General features: G+C 42.4%; 1 protein-coding gene across 2 annotated transcripts in view; it reads right to left on the reverse strand.

Annotated features, from left to right (window-relative positions):
- LOC121293380 (adiponectin receptor protein 2-like) overlaps nt 1–15,821 on the reverse strand; it is a 118,769-nt gene extending 102,948 nt beyond the window's left edge. The window contains exon 1 of one of the 2 annotated variants that reach the window (XM_041216410.1): nt 15,672–15,821. The gene's annotated coding sequence lies outside the window, so the exon portion shown is untranslated. The remainder of the gene's footprint in view (nt 1–15,671) is intronic. The other variant, XM_041216409.1, reaches the window with a different exon arrangement.
- Between the last annotated feature and the right edge of the window lie 1,308 nt (nt 15,822–17,129).

Raw genomic sequence — 17,129 nt, forward strand, 5'->3', positions numbered from 1 at the left:
AAAGGAATCAACAGTAATATTAAAAAGCTTGCATTTTCACAATTACCCATCAGCTATCCACTATTCATCCTAACATCCACATTTAAAATTGAAACTGTTTCCATAAATTTTTATAATGGGAATATATATGTAAACAGTTTCAATGGGGGAATCCTTTTTTAACAGTCCCTATGCCACAACATAGATACAAGCCTCCCAACACCAGTGGCACTATGCTGCATAACTCCTCTCATTTTGTTTTTGCCATCATTTCAGAGGTAAATTTTATTTTAACTTCAATATCACTTTTAAATATATATGATTATCTTATTTTCATTAGTCATGCTCCCTGGCTCGAATCTCCCATTCCACTCACCTATAAGTATTCTTCCAAATAATGCACACATCTGGCCATTCTCTCCTGACCCACTTTCCGCCAACGCTGATTCTATTTAAGCCCTGTCTGTCCATCCATACCCTGCTTTTTAGAAAGAGCTTACTTCCAGCCAGGGGACCAGCTTTATATCAGTTGCCTCTTCACACAAAACCTATTTCAGGCCTCCACAGTTCCATTCAGCTACTTCTCACTGAATCCTATAGCCCATTCACTGCCAACTATTTCCTTAAAATCTTTCAAACTTCAAAAAAATTTGCTCTTCTCCAAGCCTGCTCCTGACGTGCTGGTACCTCTGGATAAAGTGTTTTAGAAATTCAGCCCCGATCCCCACTTTAAAAAAATATATAAATTATGGCCTCATCATGGACACAGGCTGCTGTACCTGTGGAAAAAACACACTCAAGTGCACAAACTAGGCATGGTCTTTTTTCACACCAACGTAAAAAACTTTAAATCTGGCCAAGTCACGAACTAGTCTCCACTCTTGCTCGCTCCAACTAGGAAAGGAAATTTGAAATGTTGTCCTGCTGTTTACACTTTGGCCAGCTGCCTTAAAGGATGTTTTACCTACTTCCCCATACATTAGCCAGGATTTTCCCCTTGGCGATTTGGGGGTGGGGCCCGCTCACCGACAGGAAAATGACACGGGATAACGTCAGAAGGAATCCCCGAAGTCATTCCAGTCCCTTTAAATTTTTAGGAAGGCAGGTGGACAGTAAAATCAGCTGTCCACCCGCCGACCTGTCAATGGCCAATTGAGGCCATTGACAGGCTATTTAAAGTAATTAAAGACCTGCCCATCCAAACTTAAGGCTGGCAGGCAGACCAGGAGCCCCAGCGGGCTCCAGATTATTCATGAAACTTCATCCATTGGCGGGATGAGGAGTGATGTCCGTTTTGTAAAAAACTAATAAAGTTTATGTGTATTTTATTAACATGTCCCATCTCGTGTGACATTGTCACATGAGAGGGACATGTTAATAATTTTTTAATGTTTCTATTTTGAAAGTTTTTTGCACTGTCAGTATTCTCCCCGAGACAGCACTTTGCCTCAGGGAGCAGTGCGCTCTTTCGTGGATGCCGCTGGGCAGGCCTCAATTGGATCACCCACTTAAAATGATGGCGGGCCCCATTTCAGTGGCGGGGGTCGGCTGTCTGCCCACTGCCGAGCCGGTGGGGTCCGTACGCCATCTGAGTACAAAATTCTGCCCATTGCTTCCATTTCAAATGCGGATTCATCAAACCCTGGAGATAAAATTGCAGCCAAACTCCAATGTGCGCTACTTGATGTAAAAAAAGGTTTAAGTTCCAGCCCTCTTCCCTCCTCTGCAATATGGGCTTATTAATTTCAACTGTTTGCTGTTCCAAACTTTTTTTAAAAATCTAATCGGTCCACTGCTAAATATTACCCCACTGAAAAAAAAAATATTACCTTACTGCCATAAAAGAACTCAGGAGCACTGAGAATGTCTAAAAAAATCATTCAAAAGTGGTCGTGGTAGTATCATTAGCCCTTTAAATATCAATGGTTAAAATGGTCTTTCCAAAATATGGATTAATATATTTTAGTAAAGTAAAAGAAGCATCAAGAAATTACAGACACTACACCAAGTTTGACTGAAATAAATAAAAGTAAAAAATACACAGCACATGCCTCAGCATCTAAAGAAGAATAGATAAATTAAATGCTTCAGGTGGGACCATTCAGCAGAGCTCCTGCTTGATCAGGAGCTTAATTCAGATCACTCAGCCTCTTGAGAGTAACACACTGCGATAGGGACCATTAACAAAGGGATTCCCATTGAGATTGTTTTTATATAAATTCTCATTCTAAATGTTTACTATGCAGTTACAATTTTAAATGTGCATGCTGCAATTCATAACGGAGAAGAAGCGATGGGGAATTTGTCTCAGTAGTGTAGTGGTAACGTCACTGGACTAGTAATACAGAGGCCCAGGCCAATCGCTCTGGGGACATGGGTTCAAATCCTACCACGGTAACTTGGTGGAATTTAAATTAATAAATCTGGAATTGAGAGCTAGTTTCAGTAATAGTGGCCATGAAGCTATCATCGATTGTAAAAACCCACCTGGTTCATCAATGTCCTTTAGGGAAGAAAATCTGCTGTCCTTACCCAGTCTGGCCTACGTATGACTCCAGGCCTAGAGCAATATGGTTGACCCTCAACTGCCCTCTGAAGTGACCTACTTAGCCACTCAGTTCAAGGGCAATTAGGGATGGGCAACAAATGTTGGCCTTGCCAGTGATGAATAAAATAATTTTTAAAAACGGCAAGATTTTTAATATATTACAATAGACTCCTTTACAGTGCTCAGAATGAGTCAGAAGATTTGTTGCTTACATAATGTAGGGGTGTGCTACATTGGGTTTATCATAGCCAGGTTAGACCATACATGCTCACTAAAGACCTTTTTGCTAATATATATGTACATTAAAATATATCTTACCTAAACCAGTTTGTCCTCTGCAACAAAGCAATTCCACACTGCTAAAGCTTTTGATAGTCAAGTAGTGCATGACTCCATGGCCATTTGATCGAATTATAAATCTAACTCAAAACTGTTAAACTACTCTTGTATTATGTGCAGAATGAAAGTCAATAGTGCTATATTATTAGGTTAACACTTGTTACACCTTTAATGCACATCACGTCTTCACAATGGACCCAGGTAACTGCATGTCATCCAGTGAGAGTTTGTCCCTGCCGAGTTCCATCTCACCTATCCAGTCACAGCCAAAAAATCACCAACAATGGCTTCTCTTCTTGCTTCCACACAATTACTTCTAGTGTCCCACAAGTCTATTTTTAGCTCCCTCCTATTTCTCACTTCCATGTTGCCCCTCGGCAACAGCATCCAAAACAGCTCCCATTTCCACATGTAGCTGAAGACAGCAGTTCTATTTCATCTCCGTTGTCTCTAAATTGTCACACTGCTGGTCTGACATCCAGTACAGGATAGGCAGAAATTTCATCCAACTAAATATTGGGAAAACAGAGGTCATCATCTTCTGTCCCTATCACAAACTCCATCCCCTTCCTTGACAACTGTTGAGGTTCAACCAGACCATTTGCAAACTTGGTGTCGTATCTAATCCTAAGAAAAGCTTCTGACCCGATATCTGCACCATTATCAAAACCATCTATTTCCACCTCTGTAACATCGCCTGACTCCACCCCTACTTCAGTTTGCACACTGCTCATCCATGCCTTTCTAAGCTCTGGACTTGACAAATCTAACGTCAGGCCATCCTCCCATCTTCCAGCTTCATAAGCCTGAGGTCATCTGAAACACTGCCACCTGAGTCCTATCTTGCACCAAAGACCCATTCACCCATCACCCTTGTGTACACTGATCTATGTTGGTTCTCAGTCAAGCAATACCTCAATTTTAAAATTCTCACCGTTATTTTCAAATACTTCCATGGTCTCACCTCCTAATTTTTGTAACTTCTTCCAGTCCTAAAATATTCTGAGATACCTGTGCTCCTCCAATTCAGCTGCCTTGAGCACCCTAAATTTTAATCGCCCTAACACTGATAGCTGTGCTTCCGCTCCCAAGCCACTAGCCCTGGAATTTCATCCCTAAACCACTCTACCTCTCCATCCTTCTTCAAGATGCTCCTTAAAACTTACCTCTTTGATAAAGCTTTTGGCCATATGTCCTAATATCTTATGTGACTCAGTGTCAATTTTTTCTGTGATAATGCTCCTGCGAAACACCTTGGGACATTTTAAATAGAAATTGTTGCTGTTTATATGGCTGTGATGCTATCATATACAAGACAGCCTCCATACAAAGGGCAGGAATTTACATGTCGGTGATCAGGGGCAGGGCCTGCTCGCCAACACGTAAAATGACATGCAGTGACGTCAGGGGGAACTCCCGATGTCACCACGTCCCATTTAAATTTTCAGGTAGGTGGACGCACAGCGAAATCAGCTGTACGTCCGCCGACCTGTCATTGGCCAATTGAGGCCATTGACAGAGTCAATTATGTAATTAAACGACCTGCTCGTCCAAACTTAAGGTTGGCGGGTAGGCCAGGATCCCCGGCGCAAATTAGAAGATGCGAGAAACCTCATTCACGGGCAGGATAAAGTTTCATGTAGGTTTTTAAAAATTTTAATAAAGTTTTTGTGAAAATTATGGACATGTCCCAACTGATGTGACATTGTCACATGAGGGGACATGTTAGGGAAATTTTAATTCTCTATTTTTAGGTATTTTACATTTAGAGCCGATCTCCGAGGCTGCACTAGCCTCAGGGAGACGAGTGCGCTCTTTCGTGCACATATGCGAAAGAGCTCACTCTTGATTTTGGGATTCCCGCCCGCACAGGAAGCACATAGCTGGGCGGGCCTTAATTGGCCCGCCCATGTATAATGGCGCCCGATCGGAAGCGCGCCTGTGCATGCCCGCCCTTCAACTTTGCCCCCTACGGGGGGAAAATTCTGCCCAAAATGTCAGAATAGGTTACTTCACAAACAAGTCATTACCAAATAATGCCTCACTTGGTTTTCCAGGTTGTTAAGTGCTTTCTAACAACTGTATAAAAGACAAAAAAAGTTGGGGGTAAAATTGGGCAAGAACCTGAAGGGTGCAGGTCTTTGGGTTGCAATGTGTATTTATGAGCTCCAATCAATAGGGATAATAAATTTTATTAACCTTTCCCAAGACAAATTTTCAGAAAATGGACTGCATTAAGTTACGCCCAGAGGAAATGTTGAAATGAATAAATTTAACACAGACACGCACACACACATACAATACAAGGATTTAGCTTGTACAATGAACTAACATAAACATAATGAACCTTTGTTAAATTACTGGTCCACACTGCCATTATAGATTAGAAGTTGATCGATGGGTCTGAATGATCACTGGTCAGATAAATCTAATCACATTTGTAGTACAAGCTTCTCAAAAAAAAAATTCATTTTATTGGCTCTTGGGTTGTTACGGAACCCAAGCTCACCTTAGCATTGAGCTCGGAAGTCGGGAACTTCAACTCCTGACAGACCTCAGGCTTTCTGCGCACATACACACTGTAAGTGGGCTGCACATGCGCAGTTCTGCATCTTCATATTCTTTGGGCTCAGGACAGGCCCCACATGCCTGCGCATAGACAGAAAAAAAGGGCGCAAAACACCCGGGTCAATGACCAGGTGTGGTGCATGATAAAAGACTAGTGTCCGAGGCAGGAGACAGGGAGAGGTCCCAAAAGAAAGTCCAGGTAAGGGACAAAAACAGGACCCTGTTAAGAAAAATAGGAGCAGAGAAACAGGTTCCAATTAGAGAAAGAGCTATGGGGAGCAGACTTTAAGTGAAGTGGGCTCATAAGAAGAGTTGGTAATTGAAGAGAGCTCAGAAGAAGCCCTGAAGATACAAGAAGGCAGTCAAAGGTTGGTGACTTAGTGCTGCGGGCACTGGGGCAAAGGTACCCCTCTGGAGCAGTAGTGTTCTGCTTGGCACAGTCGAAGAGCTGAAGTTGTACTTGTAATTTGGTGTCAGAGCGTAGACTCGGGAATCCAGGCGAACGGAATCTCGGGAGACAAGATTGAAACCCTGCGAGGTGACCTGTCTTTGAAGCCATCCCCTTTGGAATTCTTTCCAGATGTCAATCCAAGGCAAGATCTTCAAAGCTAAAGATGGGAAACCCTCGTGGGAGAGACAGTGTTTTAGTGCAATTAGTTGACTCTCTATTATGGATGCGTGGTTGGGTTGTTAAGAAATCCATGGAATTTGTTTTGGTCACATCTACCATTTATTGTGCAGTGTGGTGTGTTTGCCTGTTAATTCATATGCATCTCATTATAACCCTGAATGTTAGGAGTATAAGATAGATACTGCAAATTGTTTTTTTTCTGACCTTGTAAAGTTTATTTCTATTTCTTCAAAACCTGTGGCTTTCTTTGCTGAGCAAATGTGTTGAATCTCAAACTTTGCCTACTTTAAACAAATGTTATTGATCCCTAACCAGATCTTACCAACAACTATGTCCAAGAATCATAACAGGTGTTTCACGCTAATTAACTTGTGTGGTCAACTCTGATTATTTCAGAGTACGCACTAGTAACATGGTTATGTTACTCGACTAATAATCCAGAGGCCTGGCTTAATGATCCAGAAATGATCCAAATCTCACCATGACACCTGGGAATTACTAGATTGAGCTCTGAAGAGTCATACAGGCTCAAAATGTTAACTCTGTTTCTCTCTCCACGGATGCTGCCAGAACTGCTGAGTTTTCCCAGCGTTCTCTGTTTTTATTTCAGATTTTCAGCATCCACAGTATTTTGCTTTTATTTTAGGGTATCTGGAGAACCCCCAAGGTGTAGTCGATCCATCCCTTCTGTGAGCTCCAGGTTCAGCTGGCTCAGCTGACAGTCCCTGGAAGGGTCACGTGCCAGGGTTAGAGTGAAGCCATTGTGGAAGCAGGGTGGTGGACCTTCATGGTTGGCAGAAACCTGGTTCAACTGGTGTAACAACAACCGATTCAAGCTAATGTTGGTTGAGCACTGCAGCCTTCAGAAGGCAACGGCAACCACTACAGTACAGTTATCTACAATAACCATGGACCAATACAAATCAAATAAAAATCACAACAGCATCAAGGGGATCCCTTCAATCCAAGAGGGAATGCCTCGCTCGGTACGGTTAGTCACGCGCTACAGTTGACACTGGATCGTCATCATGCTACTGTTAGCACTCAAAAAGCATTAACATTGGAACATAAAATATGAGAACCCTGTTACAACCTGGAAAATTGATGAATGTCAAGCATGAAATGAGGCGTTTGAAAGTCGACATTCTTGGTTGGGTGAAACATGCTGGAAAGATGCAGGTAATTTTACGTCAGATGGTATCACATTCATCTACTCAGGGGGTCAAAAGCATGAGGGGGTGTCGGAATACTCCTAGATGAAGAAGTCTCAAAATGTGTGCTGGGTCACTGAGCCATCTCAACCAGAGTGATTTTAGTAAAAATCAAAGCACAATCTCTCAATCTTGCCATTTTCCAAGTCTGGCACCAACATCTGACAGTGAAGAAGAGGATACTGATCTATGAAGACCTGGTTATATCGAATCACTAATGTAAAACAGACGAGCTAATTTTTGCAATGAGTGATCTAAATATAAAATTATTTATATCAGGAAAGGCAACATAGTTGGTGATCCCAATGAAACAGGGTTAATGGTGGATTGACTGGTGTACAACAAATGATCAGGTTATTCTAAATACCTAGTTCAAGAAGGAAATACAGCTGGGCAAGTCCTGGTGACATGACCAGAAATTAAATTGACAACATGACAATAAACAGTGGATTCCAAAAAGCAGTTCAACAAGTAAAGACCTACCCAGGCAGTGACTGCAGGAGCAACCATGCACCTGTAGTTTGCACTATCAAAATAAAACTGAGGAAGTTGAAAAAAACAGGGACATTAAAGAGACTAGATTATGAACAGAGAGCTCAAATAAAGAAAAATTTAAAGTGGAAGTTCAAAACCATTTCAAACAGCTTGAAGACCATTCAACATGGAAAATGTTCAAAGTATTAGTGCTAGAATCATCAAAAAATCACCATTCCAACTAAAGAAAAGAAAGAAACAAAAATGGATGACAGATGAAATATTAGACCTGATGGAGAACCAATGGCAGGTAAAGCAAATACATCAATGGAAATATCAGGAATTGGATAAAAGGATTAAGCAAAAATGTGTTGAAAAGAAGGAAAAGTGGCTGAACAAAAAATGTGAAGGAATAAAAAAAATAAAAACACAGACTCACAAACAACGCATAAAGACATTTGGGAAATCACAGGAAAAGTCGGGTGTACATCTGGCAGGTACAAAGTCTGATCAGTCTGATGAGTCACATTACTAAGATTCTTCTTGGTGAACAGGGCCAGGGATAAGGTAAAGCCAGAAACTTCAGCTCTTCAATGTGGTTTTATAGAGGAACGAGAAATACTATCTTTATGGTATGTATGCTATCAGAGAGAGCCATTGGAATAAAAACGGACATATTCATGTGTTTTATTGATTATAAAAGCTGTTTGATAAGGTGAAACACAAAGAACTGATGAGTATGTTGAGCATAAATTGGAAGAAAACAAAATGTCTAGTAGTATCCAAAAAGGAAATCATAGCAGAATGTAAGATCACAGTGAAAAATGAAAAAGTCACACAGTTGGGCAAATTTTGTTACCTAGGTAACATCAGACGGAAAGTGCGATCAAGAAATAAGATGAAGGATTGGAATGGCCAAAGATGCATTTCTAAAATTTAATAAGATTATGATCAACTCAAAATCAACCATGAAAACAAAGCTGAGAATCCTCGAATGCTACATCACACCAATTTTGACATACAGGAGCGAGTGTTGCATGGCCAGTGAAGCAACGTAGAGAAGAATTGAGGCTTCAGAGTTATGGTTTTGGAGGCAAATAATGAAGATATCTTGGATAAGTCTCACCACCAATGAAGATGCCCTCTTAGGGCTTGGTACCTGAAGAGAGAGGGAAGGAAACTTGCTATCCTCAGATGATCTGATATACATGTGACCCCAGATCCATAGTAATGTTGGTGACTGCCCTCTAGCAAGCCACTCAGTTGTATTCAAGAAGGTGGCTCACAACCACCTTGTCAAAAGCAATAAATGCTGGCCTCATCAGTGATGTCTACATCTCATGAATAAAAAGAAATCATTGAAAATGGATAATACTCTGCAAACATCAGTCTTTATGCAGCGATCAAATATACTTGCTACAATTCCATTGCTTACGTCAATTTCCTGCATTATGGATCTTATATTCCAGTAATGTTATTCTCCTTTGATTTCTCAGCTTTGTATGTTTATTCCAGCAATGCTTAATACACAAAACTAAAAACATAAACCAAATATCCAATCTACCTGGATATTATTAAGCTGATTTTACTGTTTCTATTGCAAGAAGTTTTAACCCTATTCATAACTAAGAAAATAAAAGCAAAATACTGTGGAGAGTGGAGATCTGAAATTAAAACAACATGCTAGGAAAACTCGGCACATCTGGCTGCATCTGTGGAGCGAGAAACAAAGTTAACCTTTCAAGTCCCATATGACTCTTCTTCAGAACCAGTTTGAAACTCGAAACATGAACTCTGTTCCTCTTTCCACAAATGCTGCCAGACCTGCTGAGTTTTCCCAGCAACTTCTGTTTTTATTAACTCAGAGAAAACCTGTACACTTGAACCAGTCTCAATGCTCGACAGTGACAGAATGGTTAACTAAAGAACTGCTCCTAGTTCTTGACTCTCTGAAATCAAGTTTCTCATTGGGATTAAAACATGGTCACTGCCTCAAAGGGTGTTAGATGCTGAAACCTGACTGCATTGAAAAAATATTTGAATATGCACTTGAGTGCTGTAATCCACAGGGCCACGGACCAAGAGCTAGAAAGTGTGATTAGACTGGTTAGTTCTTTATCAGTCAGCACGGACACGATAGTTTGAATGACCTCCTGTGCCGTAAATCTTTCTATGATTCTGTTACACAACCAGCTTAAGCAAACCATCCATTTCATATTCACGCTTTAAAAAAAAGTAGTTTCTGATCATAGCCCTCTTCGACATAATGAGCTAAGTATTATATTCGGCTTCTCAGAAAAGATTAAACACATTTTTCTTTTAAGATGAGCCATAAAACTCATTCTGAACTTCTGATGCACCAATTTCCAAGCTCATTTGTTTTGTAGGCATAATTAAAAGAATAATAGCTTTTTGAATTGTGCCCCTTAAGTAACACACATTGGCAACTAAGTGCAAACCTCAAATTTCTCATCCATCACACTACTTAGAAGGATTCATAGAGTAGTGTCAGCAAATTTCTCATTTGGGCCAGTTTATGGGCATCTACTTTGGATTCATGGAGGATGTCTTGTGGCGCAGTGAGTAAGCACTCCTGATTCTGAGCCAGAACCTCCAGGTTCCAGTCCCACCAGAAGACTTGATGGCCAAGTTCATAACATGCCAAACAGGTTGATCATTATCAACCTGCAAATCCTTCCAACACATGTCAAGGACAAGCATTAAGAGCAGGACAGATTCCTGGTCAGCCATGTGATGGAAAAAAAATTGGAGCCTCTATCATCATTATTCGTAGCCTACAACATGCATGTAAATTTGTTTGTTCCTATAGCAACTTGGACTCTTTCAGTGATCTGTAACACATCAGCACACTCTGAATTCGGCAGTGTTATTTCAGCAGGAAGTTTCATATATAAATAGGTTTCACTTTGACAGAACCCCACCCCACGATTAAATAATCTGTTGACAGGTAATGCCACAGCTGAGGTATAGCCATTTCAATGAGATTCTAGAAGGTCGCATTGCCTGAGGAAATTGTACCCATGCTCTCTGTCCCAACCACTCCCATGTGAGCCACCGATTACTAAGATAACAGGGGATAAAAAGAGGGGGAGGGGAGATAAGAGAGGAGATCAGAAGGGCTGTGGAGTGAGAGTTAGGGGAAAAGGAGAATATGATCCAGATTTAAAAGGGGTTGTGAATAAGAGGGGGAACATTATCCAGATGGGAAGATGAATCACCTTCCTTTATTCCCCCCAACCACTCTCTAGTAGTTTTCCCATCACTGAAGTTTAACCAATTGTCCTGTTTATCCCGCTCCTATTTTGAACAACGTTTGCAACCTTCTGGCCCTCTGGCACCATTCCAATATTCAAGGAGGATTAAAGATTGTGGTCAGAACTTAAGCTATCTCCACCTTAGCTTCCGTAATCAACCTAGGATGCATCCCATTTGGATGAGATGACTAGTGACTAGACAACAGAAGCTACGTGCTATAGACAGAGCTAACCAATGGATCAGGTCAAAGGTCTACAGTCCTGCCACATCCACTCATGAAGGGTGATGGACAAATAAACAACTAACAGGAGGAAAGGTTCCAAACCTCAACAACTGCAGGACCCCGCAGGGGAGCAGGGCCCAGCACGTGAGTCCGAAGACAAGGCTGAAGCATTTACAACCATCTTCAGCCGAAAATACCAAATGGATGATCCATCTCAGCCTCTTTCTGGGGTGCACACCATTACAGATGCCAGTCTTCAACCAATTTAATTCACTCTACAAGATGGCAAGAAACGGCAAATACAACAATGGCTAGAGGCCCCAACAACAATTCAGCTGTGGTGCTGCAAACATGTACTCCATAACTACCTGCACTTCTATCCAAGTTGTTACAGTGTCAGGTAGACATTAGTATCTGTAAAGTGGAAAACTGCCCTGGTATGTCCTGTATACAACAGAACAGGACAAATCCAATCTGCCAATTACTGCTCCATCAGACAACTCTCAATCAGCAGCAAAGTAACGGAAGGTGTCATCGAAAGTGCCATAAAGCGGCACTTACTCACCAATATTCTGCTCAGTTTGGGTTCCACCAGCACACTCAGAACTCATTACAGCCCTGGCCAAACATGAACAAAAGGAGCAGAATTCCAGGGGTGAGATGAAAGTGACTGTCCTTGACATCGCTGCAGCATTTTGACTAAATCATACACCAAGAAGCCAGAGTAAAATTGGAAATCAGGGAAAACTCTCCACTGGCTCAAAGGAAGATGGTTGTTATTGTTGAAGCCCAATTATCTCAGTCCCAGGACATTGCTGCAGGATCTCCTCAGGGCAATGCCCTGGGCACAAATACCTTCTCTCCATCATAAAGTCAGAATTGGGAATGTTTGCTGATGGTTGCACAGTGTTTAATACCATTCAATATCGCAGATAACGTAATACCCAAACCCGCATGCAGGATGACCAAGGCCTGGACCCACACTTAGGCTGTTAAGTGGCAAAAAAACATTTATGTCACATAATTTCCAGGTTATGACCATCTCCAACAAGACTCTCAACACCTTCCCTTTGACATTCAAATATATTACCATGGCCAAATCCCCCACTATCAACAGTCAAAGGGTGTCATTAACAGAAACTTAACTGGGCCAGCCACATAAATACTGTGGCTACAAGAGTAGGTCAGAAGCTGGGAATTCTCCAGCATGTGACTCATCTCCTGGCTCCCTAAAGCTTTTCCACAAGCTACAAGGCACAAATCAGGAGTGTGACAGGATATTTGCCACTTGCCAGGTGCTTTGCGTCCAGGACGAAGCAGCCCAAACTTTCACTTCTTCCACCACTGGTTCTCAATGGCATGTGTAGCAATATACATTAAAACAACTTGCCAAGACTTCTTTGACAGCACCTCTCAAGCCCTCAACCTCTACCACTTAGAAGAGAAGAGCAGCAGCCACATGGAACATCTCCACCTCCAATTTTCCCCCCAAAGTGACACATCTTGGCTTGGAAATATATTGTGTTCCTTCATTGTGATAAGGTCAAAAACCTGGATCTCCCTACCTAACAGCACTGTGATGTACCTACACAACACAGGCTGAGGTAGTTCAAGAAAGCAGCTCACCATCACCTTCTCAAGGGCAATTAGGAATGGATAATAAACGTTGGCCTTGCCTGCATTCAGCAATAAATATATTTTTTTAAATGAAAGGGAACCTTATATTGGTCTTACCTGTATACAAGATATTGTATTCGTGATAGTTGTAAGACTTAACTATTCCAATATTATCCTGGCTGACCTTTTATCTTCTGCCCTCAATGAACTTGAGCTCATCCAGGTATACTCCTGTTCCTGTTTCTTAAGCTCTATCATGGGTGTATTCAAGAAGTAAAATAAGACAGATTTTTCAGGGAAGCGAGGAATATGAGGAGCCGGCAGGAAAGTAGAATTGAAGTAGATGATCCGTCATGGCCGTACGGAATGGCAGGGCAGGCTCAAGGTCTACTTGCAAGATCTACAGGAGTCTGGTCTACTCTTGCTCCTAATTCTTATGTTTTGTGCGCATATCCTAACTCACAGCAAGTCCTGTTCACACCCATCACCCCTGTGCTCACTAGGCTACGCTGGTGGATCACAAGCCAACACAATTTTAAAATAATAAAAAACAAAAACAGAATTACCTGGAAAAACTCAGCAGGTCTGGCAGCATCGGCGGAGAAGAAAAGAGTTGACGTTTCGAGTCCTCATGACCCTTCGATAGAACTTGAGTTTGAGTCCAAGAAAGAGTTGAAATATAAGCTGGTTTAAGGTGTGTGTGTGGGGGGCGGAGAGATAGAGAGAGAGAGGTGGGGGGGAGGTGTGGTTGTAGGGACAAACAAGCAGTGATAGAAGCAGATCATCAAAAGATGTCAACGACAATAGTACAATAGAACACATAGGTGTTAAAGTTAAAGTTGGTGATATTATCTAAACGAATGTGCTAATTAAGAATGGATGGTAGGGCACTCAAGGTATAGCTCTAGTGGGGTTTTTTTTAATATATAATGGAAATAGGTGGGAAAAGGAAAATCTTTATAATTTATTGGAAAAAAAAGGAAGGGGGAAACAGAAAGGGGGTGGGGATGGGGGAGGGAGCTCACGACCTAAAGTTGTTGAATTCAATATTCAGTCCGGAAGGCTGTAAGGTCCCTAGTCGGAAGATGAGGTGTTGTTCCTCCAGTTTGCGTTGGGCTTCACTGGAACAGTGCAGCAAGCCAAGGACAGACATGTGGGCAAGAGAGCAGGGTGGAGTGTTAAAATGGCAAGCGACAGGGAGGTTTGGGTCATTCTTGCGGACAGACCGCAGGTGTTCTGCAAAGCGGTCGCCCAGTTTACGTTTGGTCTCTCCAATGTAGAGGAGACCACATTGGGAGCAACGAATGCAGTAGACTAAGTTGGGGGAAATGCAAGTGAAATGCTGCTTCACTTGAAAGGAGTGTTTGGGTCCTTGGATGGTGAGGAGAGAGGAAGTGAAGGGGCAGGTGTTGCATCTTTTGCATGGGCATGGGGTGGTGCCATAGGAGGGGGTTGAGGAGTAGGGGGTGATGGAGGAGTGGACCAGGGTGTCCCGGAGGGAGCGATAAGGAATGCCGATAAGGGGGGTGAAGGGAAGATGTGTTTAGTGGTGGCATCATGCTGGAGTTGGCGGAAATGGCGGAGGATGATCCTTTGAATGCGGAGGCTGGTGGGGTGATAAGTGAGGACAAGGGGTCCCTATCATGTTTCTGGGAGGGAGGAGAAGGCATGAGGGCGGATGCGCGGGAGATGGGCCGGACACGGTTGAGGGCCCTGTCAACGACCGTGGGTGGAAAACCTCGGTTAAGGAAGAAGGAGGACATGTCAGAGGAACTGTTTTTGAATGTAGCATCATCGGAACAGATGCAACGGAGGCGAAGGAACTGAGAGAATGGGATGGAATCCTTACAGGAAGCGGGGTGTGAGGAGCTGTAGTCGAGATAGCTGTGGGAGTCGGTGGGTTTGTAATGGATATTGGTGGACAGTCTATCACCAGAGATTGAGACAGAGAGGTCAAGGAAGGGAAGGGAAGTGTCAGAGATGGACCACGTGAAAATGATGGAGGGGTGGAGATTGGAAGCAAAATTAATAAATTTTTCCAAGTCCTGACGAGAGCATGAAGCGGCACCGAAGTAATCGACGTACCGGAGAAAGAGTTGTGGAAGGGGGCCGGAGTAGGACTGCAACAAGGAATGTTCCACATACCCCATAAAGAGACAGGCATAGCTGGGGCCCATGCGGGTACCCATAGCCACACCTTTTATTTGGAGTGTTTATCCTCATGTTGAAATCCCTCCATGGCATCCCCTTCCTGCCTGAACTCAGCAGGTGAGTACCATGCATTCTACAAACGTCTGTGGCATGGGCACCATGTGGCCTCCCAAAGGACTCATTCCAATTATGTGCTTTGTCTGAACTCTATAACCTGCCTGAAAATGGTTGAATCAGATTACACATGGCAGAGAACATTGAATTACTCTACAGCAGCCAGGATCAAATTACGCATTCTGTACAAACTGTAGGGTGCCATCCTCCAAGAGGAGGAATCAGAAATCCGGTCTATCCCAGTTGTGTTGCAAATAGACACAACCCATATTCCATTTCCCTCCCTCCACTGTCTCTCCTCTGGGTTATACGCTCTGATGTCTCGCTCCCCTTGTGCCGGTTGGTTATCTCGCTCGCGCTCCCCTTGTGCCGGTTGGTTCTCTCGCTCGCGCTCCCCTTCTGTCAGTTGGTTCTCTCACACCGTTTGACCTCGGCAACAATGAAACCCCGTTTCGTACAATTCTCATGAACCTGATTTAGTTGCCAATGCGGTGGCGCGGACTACTATTAATTAATAGTATAATTGGTAGTTTACATTACCTATCCGATGAAGAGACGTCTAATTCTCTCTACATTCCGCTTGCAACTACTGACGATCACTGCTCCACATCCTTATCTCTTTTTGGTTTGACTCGGTTGCTCCACAGCGTCAGACATCTCCTGAGCAGCTCCTGGCCAATAGGAATGCGCCATTGGCGCCACGAGGTACATTACTTCCGCAGAGTGGCTGAGGGACAGGAAGTGGTATAAGTGATCTGGGAGCTGAAGTGTCAGATGTTTGGTAAACATCGCAATGGTTTCTACTGTTCGCAACATAGCCAGTGGGTTGTTCATTGTTGCTCCACAAAACACATGGCTGAAAAATTAGTCTTTTTGTTTGCTTAAAGTGAAATGAAGATGTAAATAGCCCCAATTCAGAAAAATAGTCAAAACTGCACAATAGTTTCAAAGAAATTGGCACCTCAAGAATAGCCTTGATGTGTGAAAAAGTAGTTACAAGGGTTTTGTATTATAAATGGTAAATAAGAAGGACTTGCATTTATGTAGCACTTTTCATAACCATTGGACACAACAATGTGCTTCGCAGCCAATGAGCTATTTTCTGAAGTGTAGTCAGTATTGTAATGTAAGAAATGCAGTAGTCAATTTGTGCACAGCAAGCTCTTATAAACAGCAATCTGATAATTACCAGATCATCTGCTTTGGTAAAGTTTATTAGGAGATAATTATTAGCCAGGATGCCAAGGATAATCAGAAAGAAAAACAGAAAATGCTGGAAAAACTCAGCAGATCTAACAGCATCTGTGGAGAGGAAAAAAAACAAGTTAATGTTTCAAGTCTGTATAACTCTTCTTCAGACTCAACTTCTTCATACGGACTCGAAATATTGACTTTCTTTTCTCTCCACAGATGCTGTTAGACCTGCTGAGTTTTTCCAGCATTTTCTGTTTTTGTTTCAGATTTAAAGCATCTGCAGTATTTTGCTTTTGTGCCAGGGATAATCTCCCTGCTCTTCTTCAAAATAGTGCCAGGGATCTTTTACATCCATCCTAGCAAGCAGATGGGGTCTTGGTTTAATGTCTCATCAAGGTCTACTTGCAAGATCTACAGGAGTATGGTCTACTCTTGCTCCTATTTCTTATGTTCTTGAAACTCTGTGCACATATTCTAACTCACAGCAAGTCCTGTTCACCCATCACCCCTGTGCTCACTAGGCTACGCTGGTGGATCATAAGCCAACACAATTTTAAAATGTTTATCCTCATGTTGAAATCCCTCCATGGCATTCACTGTTCTCTTCCCTTTTAAAACAGCTATCATTATCCCTCTTTTTCAAAAACCCATTGTCATAGAAACATAGAAAATTTGCTGGACTGGAGGAGATTCATCATGGTTGCATGGTAGGTGGTAATCAGCAGAAGGTTTTCTTGCCCGTGTTTTCCTGATGTCATGAGACTTCATGGGGTCCAGAGTTAATAATGAGGACTTCCAGGGCAA

The sequence above is a fragment of the Carcharodon carcharias genome, chromosome 21 (genome assembly GCF_017639515.1).
Source record: "Carcharodon carcharias isolate sCarCar2 chromosome 21, sCarCar2.pri, whole genome shotgun sequence".
Classification (NCBI taxonomy): Eukaryota; Metazoa; Chordata; class Chondrichthyes; order Lamniformes; family Lamnidae; genus Carcharodon; species Carcharodon carcharias.